Source organism: Eriocheir sinensis, chromosome 27 (assembly GCF_024679095.1).
Source record: "Eriocheir sinensis breed Jianghai 21 chromosome 27, ASM2467909v1, whole genome shotgun sequence".
Taxonomy (NCBI): Eukaryota; Metazoa; Arthropoda; class Malacostraca; order Decapoda; family Varunidae; genus Eriocheir; species Eriocheir sinensis.
In genome coordinates, this window is record NC_066535.1 from 7,100,274 (window position 1) to 7,121,120 (window position 20,847).

At 48.0% G+C, this 20,847-nt stretch overlaps 1 protein-coding gene and 1 long non-coding RNA gene across 3 annotated transcripts in view; one reads left to right on the plus strand and one right to left on the minus strand.

Annotated features, from left to right (window-relative positions):
* The window catches only part of LOC127004053 (uncharacterized), a 101,480-nt gene that overhangs the window by 15,279 nt on the left and 65,354 nt on the right, over window positions 1-20,847 (minus strand). The gene's annotated exons all lie outside the window — the stretch shown is intronic.
* Window positions 5,119-20,847, plus strand: part of LOC127004051 (sal-like protein 3) — a 96,211-nt gene continuing 80,482 nt past the window's right edge. The window contains exon 1 of one of the 2 annotated variants that reach the window (XM_050871332.1): window positions 5,119-5,992. The gene's annotated coding sequence lies outside the window, so the exon portion shown is untranslated. The remainder of the gene's footprint in view (window positions 5,993-20,847) is intronic. The other variant, XM_050871331.1, reaches the window with a different exon arrangement.

Sequence of the window (20,847 nt, forward strand, 5' to 3'; positions counted from 1 at the left end):
CCTCTCAATGTACTCCCCTCATACTCTACTACCACCACAACCTACAAAAACTCCTCCTCCTCCTCTTCCTCCTCCTCCTCCTTCTTCTTCTCCTCCTCCTCCTCCTCCTCCTCCTCCTCCACCTTCTCCCTCTCAATATACTCTCCCCTCCTACTCTACTACCACCACAACCTACAAAACCTCCTCCTTCTCCTCCTCCTCCTCCTCCTCTTCTCAACTTTCTAGCACGTGATCAAAATGCAGGGCGCGTCCGGAGCAAGACTTCATTTGTCGCGTGTCGGCCATACTCGCCCTTCGCCCACCCCCTCCTCCTTCCCTCCCTCCACTCGCCTTCTATTTTCGGCGTCACCTGACCACTAGGAACAGCATGGGTCCTCCTCCTCTTGCTGTTGCCGTTGACGTCTGCCAGTGGGGCGCCTGATATCCTATTAAGTGGTTCGATGCTATACGGAGAAGAGAATATAGACGCGATGTTCAAGGGACATATTTTTAAACATTTCGTCGGTCAAGCACACACATTTGCCATGGCTTTCGTTGGAGTTGGGGTAGTTTTTTTACCCTGGTGACAGCTTGACAAGGCTTCTCTACCATGAACTCTAAAAGGCACTCACGAGAACGCATTTTACCTCTTTTTTGGCCTTCAGGAATAAGTGATGTGAGAGTCAGTAGCCTCTAAGCCTCTAAGAATACCGACCTAGGGCTCTTGAACTACTGAATGCGTCACAACTTCAGGAATAGACGACTGAATACCGGACGGCAGGGAGGAAGTACGTCGGTCGTAGTGCTATTAAAGGGTTGCCAGTGGATTGTGGTGCGAGTTATGCTTGAAGTCTTATTGGGGTCACTTTATGAACAGTCTGCTGAAGGATGCTACTAGATGGCCGTTGGGTACACACGAGAGAATGTTTCCTGGCTAGTTAATCTTACACGAAGGTCTGCGCTGCACCAAGACGCTGGACTGCTTACAAAAGAGGATCCCGAGTAGTCATAAAACGTGACCGGATAATGAACGAGCGAACTTTACAAACAGACAGACAGATAGAATGATAAGAAGATAGATATACAGATATATAGATAGACACGGATAGATAGATAGATAGGTAGATAGATAATTAAATACATGAATAGATAGACACAGACGAACAGTTCGATAAAAAGAGAGGTAGAGAGATATAGAGATAGATAGATAGATAGATAGATAGAGAGAGAGAGAGAGAGAGAGAGAGAGAGAGAGAGAGAGAGAGAGAGAGAGAGAGAGAGAGAGAGAGAGAGAGAGAGAGAGAGAGAGAGAGAGAGAGAGAGAGAGAGAGAGAGAGAGAGAGAGAGAGAGAGAGAGAAAATCCTCAAGGAAAACAGATGACGTGCAAGCAACTAAATCAACACTTGACCCCTTCCAAAAAAGACCCTTCCGCGGATACAAGGGTCTCAGGGAAAGCACGGAGAATGAGGTGGCACGGCTGCTGCTCGGGGTGTACATAGTGTGCGTGTGAGTGAGTGTGTGTTGCAGGAAAACGTGTGTGTATGTGTGTGAGAGAAAGGAAGAGAAACACAAAAATAAAGAAAGGCACGAAACACAGATAAAGAATTGCTATATGAGGCGAGGAGGTGAGAACTGAGAAGCAAGAGAATAGGAAATAATAATACAGGAGGAAAAAAAATAGAAGGAACGAACGAGAGAGCAGTACACACACACACACACACACACACACACACACACACACACACACACACACACACACACACACACACACACACACACACACACACACACACACACACACACACACACACACACACACACACACACACACACACACACACACACACACACACACACACACACACACACACACACACACACACACACACACAATGCCCCCACACACAAGACCAATAAATCAGTGAATCATAAAAAAGGCCGCCCACAGATTCCACATAAATCGTACCAAACTCGTGCACCTCAAAAATTCCCACAACTCCTTCCTCGCCGCCTTTCTCCTCGCACCGGAAGCCGCGCACGCTGCAACTAAGGTGGACGAGCCTGCGGGGGACGGGCGCACAGGTGAGTCAGGCGAGAGCGTCCTTGACCAGGTATGTGCCGTAAAATGTGTGTTCTCGCTACTAGAGAGACACGCATTAGTCCCTTGAAGCCAACGTGTGAGTCATGGCGAGAGACAGTTTGATGGACCTACAGAAAATATATTACTGCAACATTTTGAAAGGTCGTAAGCCATCAGCAGTCTTCTGGGTACCACAAAGAGTACGCAATGGCTGAAGGCTTAGCAGTGAGTCATGGCGACAGACAATTCGTTGGTCTTACAGAAATATATTAAGGGAAAGGTCGTAAGCCAACAACTGTGTGCTCGGCAATAGAAGAGGTCCGTACGCAATGTCTGAAGGCTTGTTAATGAGTCATGACGAGGTGCTGTTCCGCGGACTTGCAACAAACTAATTGCTGGTTCATCAACTGGATGCGACCTTCCAGACATCTATTACCCACTCCTCGATAGCGCCCAGCTGTTCCCCTTTTCCTCAATAAACATTCACGGTTTCTACTTAACTCAGAATCTTTACTGGAAGCTAAAACCCTTATCTCTTAAATCAGTTTCCTCGAGGTTGGGGGGTCTGTTTTGTCTTCACTAATTATTTTCTTCTCCTAGATGCTAACTTGGAAGATAATTTCGAGTGAATAAAGGTGTTTTTTTTTTGCAAATTTGGGATATGATATGATATATATATATATATATATATATATATATATATATATATATATATATATATATATATATATATATATATATATATATATAGTTATATAGTTATATCAGACCTTCTTTATTCTTTTCCTGAGTCCCTTGGTTTGACTTCTTTCATCCGGAAAAAAGTAAATAAATAAAGATGAACGAATAATCCGTTATATGACTAACTCCACATAGTGCTATATAAAGAAAAGAAAAAAGCAAGATTACGTTAACACAATAAAAAAAAGATTCCTTATAAGGAGTGAAATTACAACTAAGGCAGCGGTCAACAGTAAATTGCTATCCAAGTCAACAAAAAGAAATGAGATAACTAATAAACCAGGGCGCACAGAATTAGAACCAGTATTCGCGGCACGTCCCCATAGAAAGTAAAAGCGGGTCGGGCGGGGCTGCGGGCGAATTTCTACGGTGACGATGGAAGTGGAATTGTTAGGGAAAATCCCGTAGAGTTTCACTCCCAAAGCTGAAACATGGAAATACAGATGTGATTTTCTGTACCTGTATAACAGTTAGCCAGTGAGTAGATAAGTTCGTTATTCATTCATTTATTTACTTATTCATTTAGCTGTATACTTAGTCGGTTAGTTTGTTCGTTGGTTAGTGAGTTATTTAGTTATTTTGTTCGATATTTATTTATATTTATTTATTCATTTTTAGTTAGTTTGTTTGCTTGTTAGTTAGTTAATGTGTGTGTGTGTGTAAGTGTGTGTGTGTGTGTGTGTGTGTGTGTGTGTGTGTGTGTGTGTGTGTGTGTGTGTGTGTGTGTGTGTGTGTGTGTGTGTGTTCGCGCGCTAGTCCACTCTTTTCGTCCCGTCGGGTCGCCGCGGTGGTGTTCTGGCCGCGCTGGGGGCCCCGGAGAAAGTTGCTGCGCCGCGCCCCGTATTTGGCGGGAGGCGGCATGTTTTCAGGCGATTCTGGCCATTTCGGAAACTTTTTAGCCCGCCTTGAATGCGCCATAACTCGTCTGCAGGAATAATAATAAAACACTTTCTCTCGGTAATGATGCATTTTTTTTTTGTGGAGCGAGTTCGTGTTGCCCCGCAGGATCAGAGCTCCAGGGGCAAGGAAGGTTATTGATGCAGCCCGCGAGCTGTTCTCTAGTCGAGCGTCATTTGCGTTTGATGTCGGAAGGACCCGAGGCATCCTGAGGCCACATGGTAGGTCTGCAAGGTGACGGCGATTTCCCAAGGTAAATTGGTTAAGCTTGGCTATGGTAGATTAGGTTACGTAAGTTTACAGGTTAACGAAGAGGTCTTGAGGTAAGGTAGATTGGGCTATATTCGTTTACATTTCGTTAGGAAAGGTCATGTTAGATCAAGGCTAGCTTAGGTGCCGCAGTTGTGTAAAATGAATGAGAAGCCTTGAAGTCGATAGGCCTTAAAGGGTTTAGGCTCAAAAAAGCCTCAAACAGGAAGGCTCTTTAGGTTTCAGAGGGGCGGGCGGTGCGTGCAGGCGGGACGGGGTAGGCGCGGGCCCCAAGCAAGGGGGGGGGGGCACGGGGTGAGGGGCCCGGGTGTCGCAAGGTCCGCCGCGGTGCCCCGGGTCAACTTCTAGTCGGCCCCTCCCGGATCTTGAAGTCCGGATTCTTGCTGTCTTCCGCTGGGCGTCCCCAAGGGAGGGGCCTCTCCGGCAGTATGTCACAGGTCACTCCACGAAGGGACTGAATTGAGTTACTCGCAGCACGAAACAGGAAAACTCTGTCCACAGCAAGGGTGGCCTCATGGGTTGTACTTACAATGTTACTGGGCAGCAGCCGCAGTGCCTCGACATAACTCATAAATTACTCTTAGCCAGGCTGAAGGACAAACTTTTTCAGAACGAGTTGTGCTGGGACGCAAGGCAGGCGAGTAGGCTGTAGGCGACAGCCGCTGCCTTGCCGCGGTTACGTAATTCCATGACGAGAGGCACCGCGGAGCGAGGGTGAATTAACTCAGGAGGGCCAGCAGAGGGGCCAGCAGGAGGGCGGGCGGCGAACACCACAGCGCTACACAAACCTGTTCCAGCTGTGGCCGCAGGCGCCGCCATCACTCTTACTCTCTCGTGTCGGCCCACCGCCGCCGGCCGCCACCACCTGAGGACGCTATAAATAAATTCAATCCCTTCATTCCTCATCATATTGAAGCTTTGTGATTCACCGGATTTATTATTGAACAAATTAGCTTAAAACTGCAAAGGCATTGCGAGGGGAAGTGCTGGCCACACAACTCTTGCTCCGCCTCAACCAACTTTCTTACGCCGTCCTGCCGCCACGTTGCCATGTCTCCCTCGACGAAGGCAGCGGTGTTGCTCGTGCGTAAGAGATCACAGCTTCAGCAATACTTCAAATTGCTGTCGATTTGTTTGAACATTTAAATTAACGTCAGAAGTTTTCGTTAACTGTGATGTGATGAAAATGATATTCAGAAGAGCAGGAAAAAAATTTAGACCCGTGGGCCGGCTTGAAAAGGTCTCCGGGACAGGTGTATTGGGGTGCACCTGTTGCTCCTTATTAGGGCCAGGACAGCTGGCCCTTGGAACAGCAAAGCTTCCGGCGTGCAGGTCAACGGCAAGGGCGCGGCGGTGTGATAAAACAGTTTAGAATCAAGAGGTGCGGGGAGCGACCTCGTCCAAGGCTGGCAGTGCGGCAGAAGCGGCGGCGGCCCGTTACCTTACGGTGTTGAGCTGCCACAACGGGTCTCCGCTCTCCGCCCCGCGCGCCGCCCAGTCAGTGGGTTAGTGGTGGCTTCCCCCGCCTCCAACGCTGGGAGGCAGCACCCAGCCTCTAGTACTGCTGCTTCGGCTGGTGCTGGCGAGCTGCGGGCCAACCTGACGCTGGAGGGCCGCAGCAACCTGGCGGGAGGCGCGCCAGCAAGTGAAACTTGCCGGCCCATCGGCAGACGCGAGGTGGCGGGTTTTCCCTTTTAGTATCGGCCCGTATGTAGGTCAGGCTTTTAGTTTCGCTTTTACAGTGGTATGCGATGGTCGGGCCCGTGTCTGCTGCGAGCGTGTGTGAGGCGCGCCCCTGCCCGTGACCACCACGGCCCTCTCTTGACTTCAGTACCTTCTGGTGCAGTGTGGTGAGCCGTCGGGGCAGTGTTCAAGTGTACATACAGTGTAACTCCCGGCCACTGGTGCAGCCACTGGAAGTGTTGTGGTACGAACCTTTGCGGTGCGAGCGGATTACTGTGTGACCTGTAACTATTGTCAACACAAGAGACCCTGCACAGGACCCGGCACAGGACACACTCAAGGTAAGTCCCTCTTCGTAGGATTACTTCTTGTGGTATCGAAGTCTCTGAAGGGAGCGGCGGGGCGTTGACCGAGTGGCAGAGGAGTGGGGACTGAAGGAGGAGGTGAAGCAACCAGACGGACCTGTTGTTGTAACATTATAACTTACGAACATTTTTTGACAACACGACACAGGCATAGTGAAGCGGTGCGGTGGTCCACATTGAGAAGGTGTGGGCGAGGAGCAGCCGCAGAGTCCATGAGGAAGATGAACGTTACTCCGTTACTGCGTCCAGTGGGATTGTGTAGTGGGAGTGGAAGAAAAGACGTGAGAGGGGCGGGCCAGTTCGTTGGGTGGGTGAAGGAGTAACGTGCTGCTTGAGATTGCTTTAGAGGACTGACACTCGAGTGCACTGCTGACACACGTTCTCCTCAGCCTTCCACCCAGACAGTATTCAACAAGAATCGGTGACGCCTCTCATGGATGTTAACTCAAGGGTAGTCGATGCATATTATCATCACACGATATAACTGTTCCTGGTGGCGAGACAGACCTTGCTTTGTGAGGTATAATGATTTCTTTCGATGCTTGGTGAAGGAAGAGGAGGTTCCGGGCGGTGACCAGACCAGTCGAATTGGTTAGAAAAGAACGGAATATCAGGCAGGAAGGCGGGAAGGAGAGACCAGACGAGCGACGCACAACGAGGAAGTCACGACGTAGGGTGAGTGAGGTCGTGCCACTGGCGTCTCCTGAATTCTCTTGTTCACAAACACTTCCACATGGAAATGTTGGTAATCTTTTTTTTTTTCAATCCATCTCTCTCTCTCTCTCTCTCTCTCTCTCTCTCTCTCTCTCTATTATATCTTCCTCCCCTTTGCAGAGTACACTCCTGGCCACTCAGATATCACACGTAAGAGACAGACATCTACAGCCCCTGTCGTAGCAAGGCAAGCGACGCCCTCTCAAGGCAACGAGTCCGTTCCAGGGCTGAAGGGACACTTTACGAGGCGCGGGTTAAGCCATTTAGCTACTTTACTGCTGGTACATACTGCCCCACGTCGCCAGAAGGGAGGATAGTAGAAAAAAATCATATGGTGGTCCACGGAAGTGTTGAATCATCCTTCCCACTGTTCTGGAAAACGAAATTTTGCAATCATCTCAATCTTTCTGAGCAGAGTCCATAACTTAACTTATTTCGTAGCTTTAAGAGCAGATGGATTGGTTAGAGCTGAGTTACACAATTGTCTCGTTAGTGCGTTTTCAAGACAAAGTATTAGGTGAACAAAAAAAAAAAAGAAATGTCCATAAGAGCGACTTGTGTAGACTCGAGTAAACGTAACTGCTGTCTTAATAGTTTGCTCTCTAGACAGTTTTATACTAGACGAATATTAGCATAAAAAAAGAAACCTGATCCACACGAAACACACGTAAGCACGCACAGCTATTAAAGCAAGCCACCACCACCACCACCACTGCCATCATCATCATCACAATCACTACTAAACCCATGTCATCATCATCATCATCATCACAATCACTACTAAACCCATGTCATCATCATCACCATCATCACCATCATCATCATCATCATCGGCGTCATTATCGCCAGTGCCAACGAGTAAAAGTGAAGCGACGTAGGAAGTGAAAACAAGACGATTTAAAACCCAGATGCTACTGCTACGAGCCGCCCCCCCTTCCCCCTTTGCTCCCCCCTCCTCCCTCCTCTCCCCACTATTCACCCCCCTTCTCTCCTCCCCCTTTTCAACCCCTTCCCCACCCCATTTGCCTCCCTCCTGAACCCCCTTCCTATTTCCTTCCTCCTCCCTCTCCCTGCTCCCTTCCCACCCCCTTTGCCTCCCCCCTTCCCTCACCCCCTTACACTCTCCCCCTTTCCCACCCACTTTGCCTCCATCCTCAACCCCCTTCCCACTCCCCCTTACACTCTCCCCCTTTCCCATCCCCTTTGCCTCCATCCTCAACCCCCTTCCCACTCCCCCTTACACTCTCCCCCTTTCCCATCCCCTTTGCCTCCATCCTCAACCCCCTTCCGTCACCCCATTTACTCCCTCCGCTCACTCTCCTCGTTTTCCGTCCCCTCCCCACTCCCTATCCCTCCCTCCTCAAACCCTTTCCCTAACCCCCCTTCTTTCCCTCACCCTCTTTCCTCCCTTTTCGCCCCCTCCCTTACCCCTTTCTCCCTTTCTAATTGTTTATTTGTCATTTACTTCCTCACCAGCCGTTCCCCAATTCCCCTCTTTCTCCCCTTCCTTAACCAAGCTCCTCATGTCTTCTTACATCCTCCTCCCCTCCCTCTGCACTCCCTTGCCTTCCTCTCAGCTCACCCCGCACCCTCCCCCTTACTTCTCACCTCCCTCCCCCTTCCCCTCCCCCCTCCACCCCCTCCAGCCGCTAACCAGTCTTTGTTTGACTTGCTTGCCCACTTTCTTTTTCACTCCACTAATCGATTTTTTTTCCTACCCAGTTCCGGCCAAAAAGGAAGAGGAACAGAAGAGAGAAGGGAGGGAGGGAGGAGAGAGCGAGGGAGGAAGGAGAGAGGGAGAAAGGACACACACACACACACACACACACACACACACACACACACACACACACACACACACACACACACACACACACACACACACACACACACACACACACACACACACACACACACACACACACACACACACACACACACACACACACACACACACACACACACACACACACACACACACACACACACACACACACACACACACACACACACACACACACACACACACACACACACACACACACACACACACACACACACACACACACACACACACACACACACACACACACACACACACACACACACACACACACACACACACACACACACACACACACACACACACACACACACACACACACACACACACACACACACACACACACACACACACACACACACACACACACACACACACACACACACACACACACACACACACACACACACACACACACACACACACACACACACACACACACACACACACACACACACACACACACACACACACACACACACACACACACACACACACACACACACACACACACACACACACACACACACACACACACACACACACACACACACACACACACACACACACACACACACACACACACACACACACACACACACACACACACACACACACTCACACACACACACACACACAGAGAGGATTTCCATCTTATCCTTCTCTTCTTTTCCTCCGCTTCTACATCCTCTTCCCCCTCATCATCATCTACTTCTCCTTTTTCTTCCTCTATTTTTTCTTTCTTTCTCTTCTTCATCTTCGTTCTCTTCCTCTTCCTCCTTCTCCACCACAACCGTCACCTCCTCCTACACCTCCATGTATTTTTTTTTCTTTTTCTTCTTCATCTTCGTTCTCCCCCTCCTCCTCCCCCTCCTCTCCCCCCCTCCTCCTCCTCCTCCTCCTCTTCGGCAATAGAAAGTGCGAGGTATGTGTCATCCACTGGTCTACGAGCCTCAGAGGTGGAAGTGTTTTGCTAGCTGCTTCACTCTCTCTCCCGCTGTCCAGGCCTCTGCCCCCCCTGACCATTACCCTCCTCTACCTCTCCTCCTTCCTCTCTTCCTTAGCCTCCTCTTCCCTCTCATATCCTCACAAGGAAATCTGGTTATGGGATTAATCTTCGCCTCATAATTCATATATATACAGAGATAGATAGATTGGGATAGATAGATGTTTATATTAAATTAACTGACTACAGCCTACTATTCTTTCTCTTCCTCCTCCTCTTTCTCCTCCTCCGCCTACTCGTCTTCCACTTTCTCCTCCACTTCCTCTATAGTTATATGTGAATTGCCTTATCAAATGATCTCAAACTAACAAAAATAGCGAATAATCGAAGTTGAGGCAGATTCAGAACTCGTCTTTTCACTTTCCAGCCCCGTGCTTACGCCACAACCCTCTTTTTCTGGCCTTCTTTCCTTGCCTTTCTGTTATTTTCCTTTTTTCGAGTTTTTTTTTTCCTTCGGGTCGGATGAGTGACGCGCGAGAGAGACAATGGCTGGAGGTCACAACACGCCTAAACAGGGAGAGTCGCGGGAGAGGAGCGGAGGAGAAGAAAAAAAAAAAAACCTCACACTCACTCACGCAGATAAGCAAATTTACATAACAAACACACGTAACCTCACCACCACCACCACACACGGCGATGCAACAATGCGTTTTCTCCTCCGCCCCAATGCAGCAACGGACGCAGACTTCGATAAATTATGTATTCACAGCGGGCGAACGAAACGAGCCTCAAGATGCAGTCCGTTAAGCAATGCCTGGATGGTCATTGCACGGGGGAACACACACACACACACACACACACACACACACCCATACCCACACCCACACCCACACACACACACACACACACACAGGAGCCTGCTTTGGCAATGCAACAATTTTGACCAGAGATGACCACCGGACTAATAAAGAGCAACGCTTTCTCCTGGCCGGGTCTTAAGGGCGTGTCCCGCAAGGATCTGGTGACTCTTATATACACCTGCCACGCCCCTTCTGCCACGCCCCTTCTGCCACGCCCCTCCTGCCACGCCCCTTCCGCCACGCCCACTGCAGGCCCCTCTGACTCCCTCTCCCACGATTACTTCCATACCATCCTTTTCTTCTTCCTATTCTTTCTTTCCCCAATCCTTCCTTCTTCCTATACTTTCTTCCCCCAATCCTTCCTTCTCCCTATACTTTCTTTCCCCAATCCTTCCTTCTCCCTATACTTTCTTTCCCCAATCCTTCCTTCTCCCTATACTTTCTTTCCCCAATCCTTCCTTCTTCCTATTCTTTCTTTCCCCAATCCTTCCTTCTCCCTATACTTTCTTTCCCCAATCCTTCCTTCTCCCTATACTTTCTTTCCCCAATCCTTCCTTCTCCCTATACTTTCTTTCCCCAATCCTTCCTTCTCCCTATTCTTTCTTTCCCCAATCCTTCCTTCTCCCTATACTTTCTTTCCCCAATCCTTCCTTCTCCCTATACTTTCTTTCCCCAATCCTTCCTCCCTCCTATTCTTACTTCTCTCAACTTCTTGTTCTTCCTCCTACTCCTTTTTCTACGCCCTCCTCCTCCTCCTTTAAGAGAGAACAAAACTAGCACACCCCTCAGCTTCCCCCGTCTCCCTTTCCTCACCAGCTGCCTCCCCTGCCCCCATCCCCCCTCAGGCCCTCACTTCAGTCCCGCTCCTCCTCGTGGTGTTCCCCTCAACTCCTCCTCCTCCTCCTCCTCCTCCTACTCCTCCTCCCTCTCAGCAGATGCTTGAGTGGGAGTTTCACTTTCTCGCGTGCTGGAGAAGCTGAATTGAGGGAAAAGGTGTGTGTGTGTGTGTGTGTGTGTGTGTGTGTGTGTGTGTGTGTGTGTGTGTGTGTGTGTGTGTGTGTGTGTGTGTGTGTGCGCGCTAGGCCTGCTGGTTTTGCTACTGGTGTGTGTTGATGCTATTTTTATAGTTTACCTTGTTGAGGAGAATCGTTATTTTCACTACTACTACTACTACTACTACTACTACTACTACTACTTCTGTTGTCGCTTGAGTTTGTGTTATTGTTTAACTATGAAGCATAAAGATAAAAATGGATAATTCAACTTTATTTCACAGTCTCATATATCCGGATAATTTCTTCCCCTCTGATGTGCATACTAAATGGAATGGGGCGGATGGGTGACTGGCGAGTCTAACATAGCCGCGGGATACTGGCAAGTTGGGAAGGAACTGCGGGGGTGGAGCAAAGCCTTCTGCCCCGGGGAAATATCTGGGAAACCAAAAGTCAGTGGGGGAAACATGATCCAGGTAGATGTTCTCCTCGTAATTTCCTGTTATTTCCATTGCCTGGCCACTCACTCTGTCCTGTCCGCGCCAGCCATACACTCCCTCGACGGTGGCACGAAATCTTGGTCAACAGGAAACAGTTTTATGGTCCGTTAGCAGTCGCGTCATGTTTCAGTCTTAGGAACCTATACTTTCTTCCCCAAATTCCTTTTCCCCCCCTATTTCTTCTTCCCCCTCTTCCCTCTTCTCCCTTTCTATACCCTTCCCCCCTCCCTCCCCTCTCCTCTTCTCTCTTCTCTCTTTCTTTCTCTTCCTCTTTTCCTTTTCTTACTCCTCCTCCTCTTAAGAACAAACAAACTAGCAGCACACTTCTCCCTTCCCCTCCCTCCTCTCACCAGCCCTCTCCCCCCCCCCCCCCTCCCCCCTCACTTCAGTCCCGCTCCTCCTCGTGGTGTTCCCCTCAACTCCTCCTCCTCCTCCTCCTCCTACTCCTCCAGTGCAAAGCGGGGCCTCGGCAACGGGAAGGGTGGCTGCTAGAGGACCTATACATTGGGAAAGGTACGCTAGAGATTGTCTACGTATCAGGGTATCGATGGCTTAGGCTGGTACTGGTAGACGCCTCCATCCCTCACATCAACTATTTCCAAAGGGCTAAAAGGAGATCAGTCAGGTTCTTATGAGTAGTATTTTAGGTTCATGGTACAGAAGAAGGGTCAAACTACCACCAGGGTCATAAAACTACCCCTGGAAATGCCCACAACTTCTACGAAAGCCTTGTCAAATATGTGTGCTTGGGCGCCGAAAGGTTCAAGAATATAGTCCTTTGATACTGAGGAGAGTTAGTATAGAGATCTTCATGTTTACAGTTCTTTGTCGTCATGGTTCAGACTTTATCTTTCCAACGGTGCATTAGCGCCTTGGTAATCTTCCTTTTCACCTTATTGCTCCCTCCTCTTTTCACACCTTCCTTCTCCTTTATTATTCATTTCTTTTGGCAAGTCTCTTTTTCATTCACATTCTTTTCCTCTTTCTCTTCCTCCCTTACATCCTTAGCTCAGTCCTACCTCCTTTCCTTCCCTCCCTCCTTCCATCGTCTCATTGTACTTTCTTCCTTTCCATCTCAACTTCCTTCTGTTCCTCTCTCCCTCCTTTCCTTCTTCCTTCCCTCCCTCCTTCTCTTCCTCCCTCCCTCCTGATTGGTTTCGTCTCCTGCAACTCTCTGACCTTTTTCTGAGGCCGCCGAGTCAACCTTCCGTGGCGGCTGGAGGCGACAATAAATCATGCTGGGAAGGTGCAAAGGAGGGAGGGACGCGATGGGAGGAAGGTGAGAGAGAAGGAACAGGAAGGAAGGGGAGAACGGAGGAGATAGGAATGGAGATGAAGGAATTAGGATGGGAACGAAAGGGAGGAGAAGGAAGGGAAGGGAAGGGATGAGGAATGAAAAATGGGGAAAGGAGGGGGAAGTAAGGGAAGGCAAGAAAGAAAAAGAGAAGGAAAGGGAGAGGAGAGGAGAGGAGAAAAGAGAGAGAAGGAGAGGGAAGAGGCACCACTAATACCCACACCCACAACCACCCACCCACAGCCACACCCACACACCCACACACACACAACCCTCCCCACCCCCATACAAATAAACAAACACACACGTCATCTCACGGTCTTTGAAGCCAGGTAGTCTGTCGGTCAGGTGAAGTAGAACAAAAATGTGTACAAATAATTAACAAGCAAGATAGGTAAGAGTCATTTCCGTCTTGCGTTACAGCGGAAATAAAAAAAGAAGTACGATGACTGATGGAATGTTGTTGGAATTTCAATAAATCTGTGTGTGTCTGTCTGTCTGTCTGTCTGTTGCTGTGGGACCGTACGTGTGTCTTTGGGCGTATATTTCTGTCTCACTGTCTGTCTGTTGGTCTGTCTGCTTGTTGGTCTATCTATATGCATGTTTATTTGTCCTGTATGTTTGATTCTGTCTGTTTCTCTGTTTTTTTCTGTCTATCTGTCAATATACTTCTCTCTCTCTCTCTCTCTCTCTCTCTCTCTCTCTCTCTCTCTCTCTCTCTCTCTCTCTCTCTCTCTCTCATCATATTCTTTTCTTTCTGTTCTTTTCCGTTTTCTGTTTCACTTCGTTGAGTTCGTTCCTTTATCTTTCTTTCTTTCTTCCTTTTTTCTTTCTTTCTCTCTTACTTTATCTCTCTTTCTCCCGTCCTTTCTCATTTGATTCCTTCCTTTCATCTTCCTTTGCTTCCTTCCTTCCTTTCTTTTGTTCTCAATTTCTTCCAGTCATCGTCTGTCTATTATCTCTTCTTCCTCTTCCTCCTCCTTGTCTTTGCTAACTGTACCACCCGCCACCTCTGTTATTACTATTACTACAACAAATGCTACTACAACAACTGATATTACTGCTATTACCACTGCTACTTCTGCTGCTTCGATCACCACCACCACCACCACCACCACCACCACCTCCACTATCACACCATCACCACCAGTCTTACCACAATTTTTTTTACTTTTTTTTTATTTTCCGGTCGCACACTTTCACTTCAATTCATACAACCTGCGCCTCGGGACTCAGCTTAAGCACCTCTCTCAGCTTATATCAATAGTTCCTCCCTTGACAGACAGAGGAAGAGAGAGTGTGAGTGAGTGAGTGAGTGAGAGAGTCTGTGTGAGTGAAAGAAGTGTACTGTTACTCTTCTTACACTTCTCCGTATCATCCCTTTGTGTGCTTGGATAGTGTTTGCTTGTCTCGTTGTCTATGTAGATGACTTCGCGTGTTTGTCTTGTACTTAGGAAGGAGGTGACGATGACTGCGACTAATACTCTCTATCTTTCTCAATATATTTATCTATCCATCTTTCGTTGTAGGTCTAAAACAAAGATAGACAAACAGCTAGAGACATTATCAGACCAAATTTAACTGTCAAAAACTTAACCTGTGAAGAAATATTGATAGATAGATGAGAGAATATGAGAACAGACTAAACCGATTACAACATCAACCACAAACAACATAAACTACAAATAGGAACAATAACATCAACCACCCACCCAGGAAGTTGTGTATCTACCGAGTCATACACCAGGAAGAGATTCAAATAGGCCGAAGGAAGACAAGCCACTTCAAGGAGCGATTTAAAAAGCAGAGAGGAAGGCAAGCAAGAAAGCAGGCAGGGTGGGAGGGAGGGAGAGAGTGAGAGGCACACGCAACGACCACAGGAGAGGGTAAAGGAAGGAGGAAGGAGGGAAGAAAGGAAGTAAAGGAGGGAAGGGAGGAAGGATATTGCAGTGTATTTTAACGTATAGGAGAGTCAACCTGTACCCACACACACATACACACAAACACACATGCATAAACAAACAAGCACATACACACTTCAAACAAAACAAGTCAAGAAGGAAGGAAAGGAGGAAACGGTTGGCACTGTCTTGCATCTTATAGAAAATACCAACCCACACGCACACACACACACTCACACACACATACAATCCCCAACCCTCCCCCACACAATCACACACACAAACACACACCTCCAACCCCCCCTCCCCCTCCCCCCCTCTCCCCCACCCACATAACCAGCTCCGGGCGTCCAGTTTTCACTTTTCGCTCCCCGCACTGATTGTATGCTGTTTTTATTCACCGTAACTGCAGTACACTGGTAAGCATGCAATAGTGCGTATCTTCAGGGGAGGCCACCGGTTTGGGGCGCCGCCGAGCCAGAGTGAAAGTTGTGTGTCGGGAGGAGGAAGGGAGGGAGGTAGGAGGAGAGGAATGGGGAAGAGAAGAGGAGGGGACGAAGGAGGAGGAGGAGGAGGAGGAGGAGGAGTAAAACAGGGGAAGAGACGTGGGGACTGTGGGAAGACGAAGAGGTATGAAAGAGGAAGAGGAAGAGGAAGGAGCAGGAGAAGGAGGAAGAATACGAGGAGGAGGAAGACACTGGAAGGGACGAGGAGACTGGGGGAAGATGGGGAGGTGTGAAGGAGGAGAAGGAAGAAAAAGAAAGAGGAGGTATGAAGGAGGAGGAAGTGGAGGAAGAGAAGAAGGAGAAAGAGGAGGAGTATGAAGAGGAAGGGACGGGGTGGGGAGATTATGAGGAGGTATGAGGAGGAGGAGGAGGAGGAGGAGGAGGAGGAAGAAGAGGAGGAGGCAGTTTGAACACCCATGATAAATGTTCGTGACGCTCCGGCCAAAATTTCACTTTTTTTTTTATCCAACCGAGCAACTATGAAAGCTGTGTGTGTGTGTGTGTGTGTGTGTGTGTGTGTGTGTGTGTGTGTGTGTGTGTGTGTGTGTGTGTGTGTGTGTGTGTGTTATAATTTTTATTTTTGTACTTCAGTCTGTTCGCATTTTTTTATTTTTTGCGGTAGAGGTTTCTGTAAAATGAATGTTGTAGCTGTGATCAATAAATTACCTCTATCTTTCTATCCATCTATCTATCTATCTATCCGAATGTGAGACTGTATGAAAGAGTCGAATATAATATAGTTTGACATACCAAAAGACAAGCCAATTTGTTGTCTATTATATACTGCGACAATATAACGATTCCTGTGCCTCTCAAGTACGCCTAAGTCACGATGCATCCACGACAGAATTACCCAACGAGAACCAATAGGGGAGTAAACAAAGGAAGTGAAAAGGGGAGGTGGGTATTTATAGTTTTCCACCATGCAGCATATTCGAATGGTCCTCTGCACCTCGGATAGCTATGTGGTGCCTCTAAACGGCCTCTCTGCGTAGTTTAATTAAGAACGATGACAAGTGTAAAGGCGATCTCATTCTTCTCCATTTCCCTCCCGTGATTATCTGTGCTAATGACCTCTCTACCCTTCGTCCTTCCTCTTCCGGTTCTTCTTATCTCATTCCTATTCCTCTACTCTTCTTTTTCTCCTCATCCTCCCCTTCCTTTTCTACCTTCATCTCATCCTCCACCTCCATCTCGTCCACCACTTCCTTCTCCTCAGCAGCTGTGGTAAGTAAGGCTCTTCCACTCTCGGGTCCATCTTCTCCCTCTCCTTTTTCTCAGCATTATTCTTCATCTTACGCTTCTACTTTTCTTATTATCCTTTCTTACAATCATTTATCTCCTCTCCATGATAATCTGTGCCGGTGATCTCTCTTTCCGTCTTCCTCTTCCGGCTCTTCCATATCTCATTCCCATTCTTCCGTCGTCTTTTTTTCTCCTCTTCTGCTTATTCCTCTTCCTTCTCTTCTTCTTTTCCTTTCGTATTTACAGCCATCTCCTTTCCATGATAAGCTGTGCCACTGACCCCTCTCTCCTTTTTCCTTATCTCATTCCTGTTCCTTCAGTACCTTCTCTTTCCACTCGTCTTCTTGTTCATTACTGTTCTCCTCACGATTCTCCTCCCTTGTCTTTCTCTTCATGTTGCTCAGATACAGTTTTTCTTCTCCTTTCATCACCTCTTACTTTCCTCCTTCACCCTCACCTGCATCTTCTTCCTCCTTCCCTTCCTTTTCTACCTTCATCTCCTTCTCCAGCTTCATCTCGTCCACCACTTCTTTCTCCTAAGCAGCTATGGTAAGTAAGGCTCTTCCACTCTCGCCTCCATCTTCTCCTTTTTCTCAGCAGGTGTTTAAGTAGGGTCTTCCACCTTCGCCTCCACCTCGTAGCTGTGTCACGGGGCGCTAGGCGGGATTCCGGGCCAGCTAACAAGTTCCCACGGGAGAAAGTGGAGCGACAGGAGAGGCAGCGGCACCACGGGGGACCAGGGGGGAGGTGGCGCAATAAAGATCAGTATCGAGCCAATATATGATCCTTCGACCCGTGTTCAGGAGGAGGAGGAGGAGGAGGAGGAGATGGAGTGGCAGAGAGAAATATCAAACAGTTAGAAATTTCATAACTTGGAGTGTGTGTGTGTGTGTGTGTGTGTGTGTGTGTGTGTGTGTGTGTGTGTGTGTGTGTAGCCACCTTAAAACCAGAGAGATTGAACCACGCACAGAACCATTATCGCTAGTAAACAAAAGCAGCCGTCTATCGTTCCCCTCGGATACACACACACGCACACGCACACACACACACACACACACACACACACGTTTGTTATATTCATTGGGTTTCCGAATGAGTGGGAAATTTCAACGCAGTAATAAGTAGCAATCCAAGAGAGCGCAAAGGGGCAAACATATCATCGTCATCATCATCCTTTCTCTCCCTTCCTCCCTTCCTCCTTACTTCCATTTATACCTGTTTCCCTTCTTCTCTTCCTTCTCTATACACCTTAGCCCCCCTCCTTCTCTCCCTCCTTCATCCTTCCTTCTTTTCTTCTCTGTAAATCTCCTGCTGTAGTCTTCCTCTCCTTTCCTCCCTTTCTCCTTACTCCCATTTATGCTTCTAAGCCTTCCTTCTTCTCTTCCTTTCTTCCTCTATACCTCTTACTCTCACTTTCTCTCTCTCCATCTTTCCTTCCTTTCCTCCTCTTCTTCCTCTATATATATCCTAACCTTCCTTCCTTCTCTCCCTGCATCCAAGTTTTCCTTCCTTTTATTCTTCAGCTGTACTATTAACCTCCGTCCCTCCTCTCTCCTGTTCCTCTCCTTATTCCCGCCCTCCCTACCCTGCAATCTTCTCTCTCCTCCCTCCCTCCCTCTCTCCCTCTCTCCTTCTCTCCCTCCTCCACTCTCCCTCTCAACAACCTCCCCGCCTCAAACTTGTCCGTCATTTACCTCCTCCACCAGCCGAGGCGAGACAAATGAAGCTGAACGATGCTAAAGGAATATCAAGGACAGGCACGCTAGCTTTTGTTTTGCTTGGCTATTTTTTTGTTTTGTTTGGTTCCTTGCTTCCTATCTTTTCGTCTCTCACTTTATTCTCCGTTCTAATTTTCTATTTTTATTTTGTTATACGCTATGTTTTTTTTCTCCTCTCACATTCTACCTCTTCCTCAGTCTCTCCATTCCTCCTCCTCCTCCTCCTCCTCCTCCTCTTACTTGGTTCGTCCTTCCCCTGGGCTGTTTCTAGTGTGTGTGTGTGTGTGTGTGTGTGTGTGTGTGTGTGTGTGTGTGTGTGTGTGTGTGTGTGTGTGTGTGTGTGTGTGTGTGTGTGTGTGTGTGTGTGTGTGTGTGTGTGTGTGAAGGTGCATGGGGGACGGAGTGGCCTTGGGAAATATTGGTTGTTTTAAGTAATGGGTTTAATTTGTCCTTGTGTGGGGAGGAAGGTAGTGAGGGAGAGAGATGAGAGGAGGAGGAGGAGGAAAAAGTAACACAGAAAGCCCTTGACAATAGACCCATGGAACAAAAACAAAAGAGAAAAGCAGAAAAAAATGAAAAGATATGCAACACTGAAAAGAAAGAGAAAGGAAAGATCATACGAGGAGGAAGACGAAAGGGAGAGTGAATGAAAGGAAGAAAGTCAGGAGGAGGAGAAGGAAGCGAAAGAAAACCAAAAAAAAAAATGAAAGGGGAGAAAAAACGGAAAAAAAAACGGAGGAAGTAAAGGAAACGCTATACGGAAGAAACAACGAAAGGGAGAGTGAGTGAAACTAAGTCAAGAGAAGAAGGAGGAGGAGGAGGAGGAGGAGGGGAAGGAGTGGGGAGGAAAGGAAGGTGTAAAAAGAAAATAGCAGACGAAAATGTGGGAGGAGAAGGAGGAGGAAGAGGAAGGAAGAAATGAAAGAAAAAGGGAGGAAAGGAAGTGCTATACTGAGAAGACGATGAAAGGGAGAGTAAGTGAAAGAGTTAAGAAAAGGAGGAGGAGATGGGGACGAGAGTGAGGTGATAAAAAAGAACAGTAGACGGAAATGTGGGAGGAGGAGGAGGAGGAGGAGGAGGAGGAGGTGCTATACTGAGAAGACTACGAAAGGGAGAGTAAGTGAAAGAGCAAAGAAAAGGAGGAGGAGGAGGTGGGGACGAAAGTGAGGTGATAAAAAAGAACAGTAGACGGAAATGTGGGGGGAGGAGGAGGAGGAGGAGGAGGAGGAGGAGGAGGAAGAGGAGGTGCTATACTGAGAAGACTACGAAAAGGAGAGTAAGTGAAAGAGCAAAGAAAAGGAGAAGAGGACGAAAGTGAGGTGACAAAAAAAGAACAGTAGACGGAAATGTGGGAGGAGGAGGAGGAGAAGGAGGAGGAAGAGGAAGGAAGGAGCGAAACAAAAACAGGAAGAGAGGAAGGAAGCGGCGCGGCGGAGTCACTGGCGGTGGTGGTTCTCAGGAAAGTAAAAGTGGCGCCGCCGGAATTTCTCCCTCGACGGCAAACAAACAGGATGGCGGGGCGGCCACTCCACGTCACCTGCCATTACCTCCCCCAGGACCCACACACCTGCCCTGCCTCCTCGCCCCCTCCGCCCCTCCCCTCTCCCCGCCCCCCTGTAACACTTTTGCCCTCACCCACACCTACGGACAACTGCTGCTCCGGCTACGTCTTGTACAACTATGATAGCAAGAAGTAAAATAGCTTCCATTGCGTTTTCTTGTTCTTTTCTTGCTCTCTTTCTTCTTCTTCTTCTTCTTCTTCTTCTTCTTCTTCTTCTTCTGCGTCTTCATTTTCATCTTCATCTTCATCTTCTACTGCTACTACTACTTCCACTACTACTACAACTACTACTATAACTGCAACTACTACAACTACTACTACTACTACTACTACTACTACTACTACTATTACTACTACCACCTAAAGAATTTTGCCCGAGCCGTCTCATGTCCAATCAGCAACGGGGACATTAAAGACACGGCTCTCATTTTTCCTTCCTGAGGTCGTGGGTTTCATTAACGTTGAAATGAGATGAACGATGACTGGCGTTGGAAATGGAGGCAGTAACGTTACGCTGTGAGAGCAACAGATACTCGTGCACTTATTTATTGGGTTCAGCTTGAGAGGCTTGAATGGCATGGTATTTTAACATCTATCGTTCTTTTATTTGTTAGCTAGTTAGTTAGTTAGTTAGTTAGGTAAGTTGGTAGGTAGGTAGGCAGTTAGGTAGTTAGTTTTCCGATTCGTCTTCGCAACGGCTCCCTATACACCGACCGGCTTGAGAACCTCCTTGACTTTTATTTGTGGACGT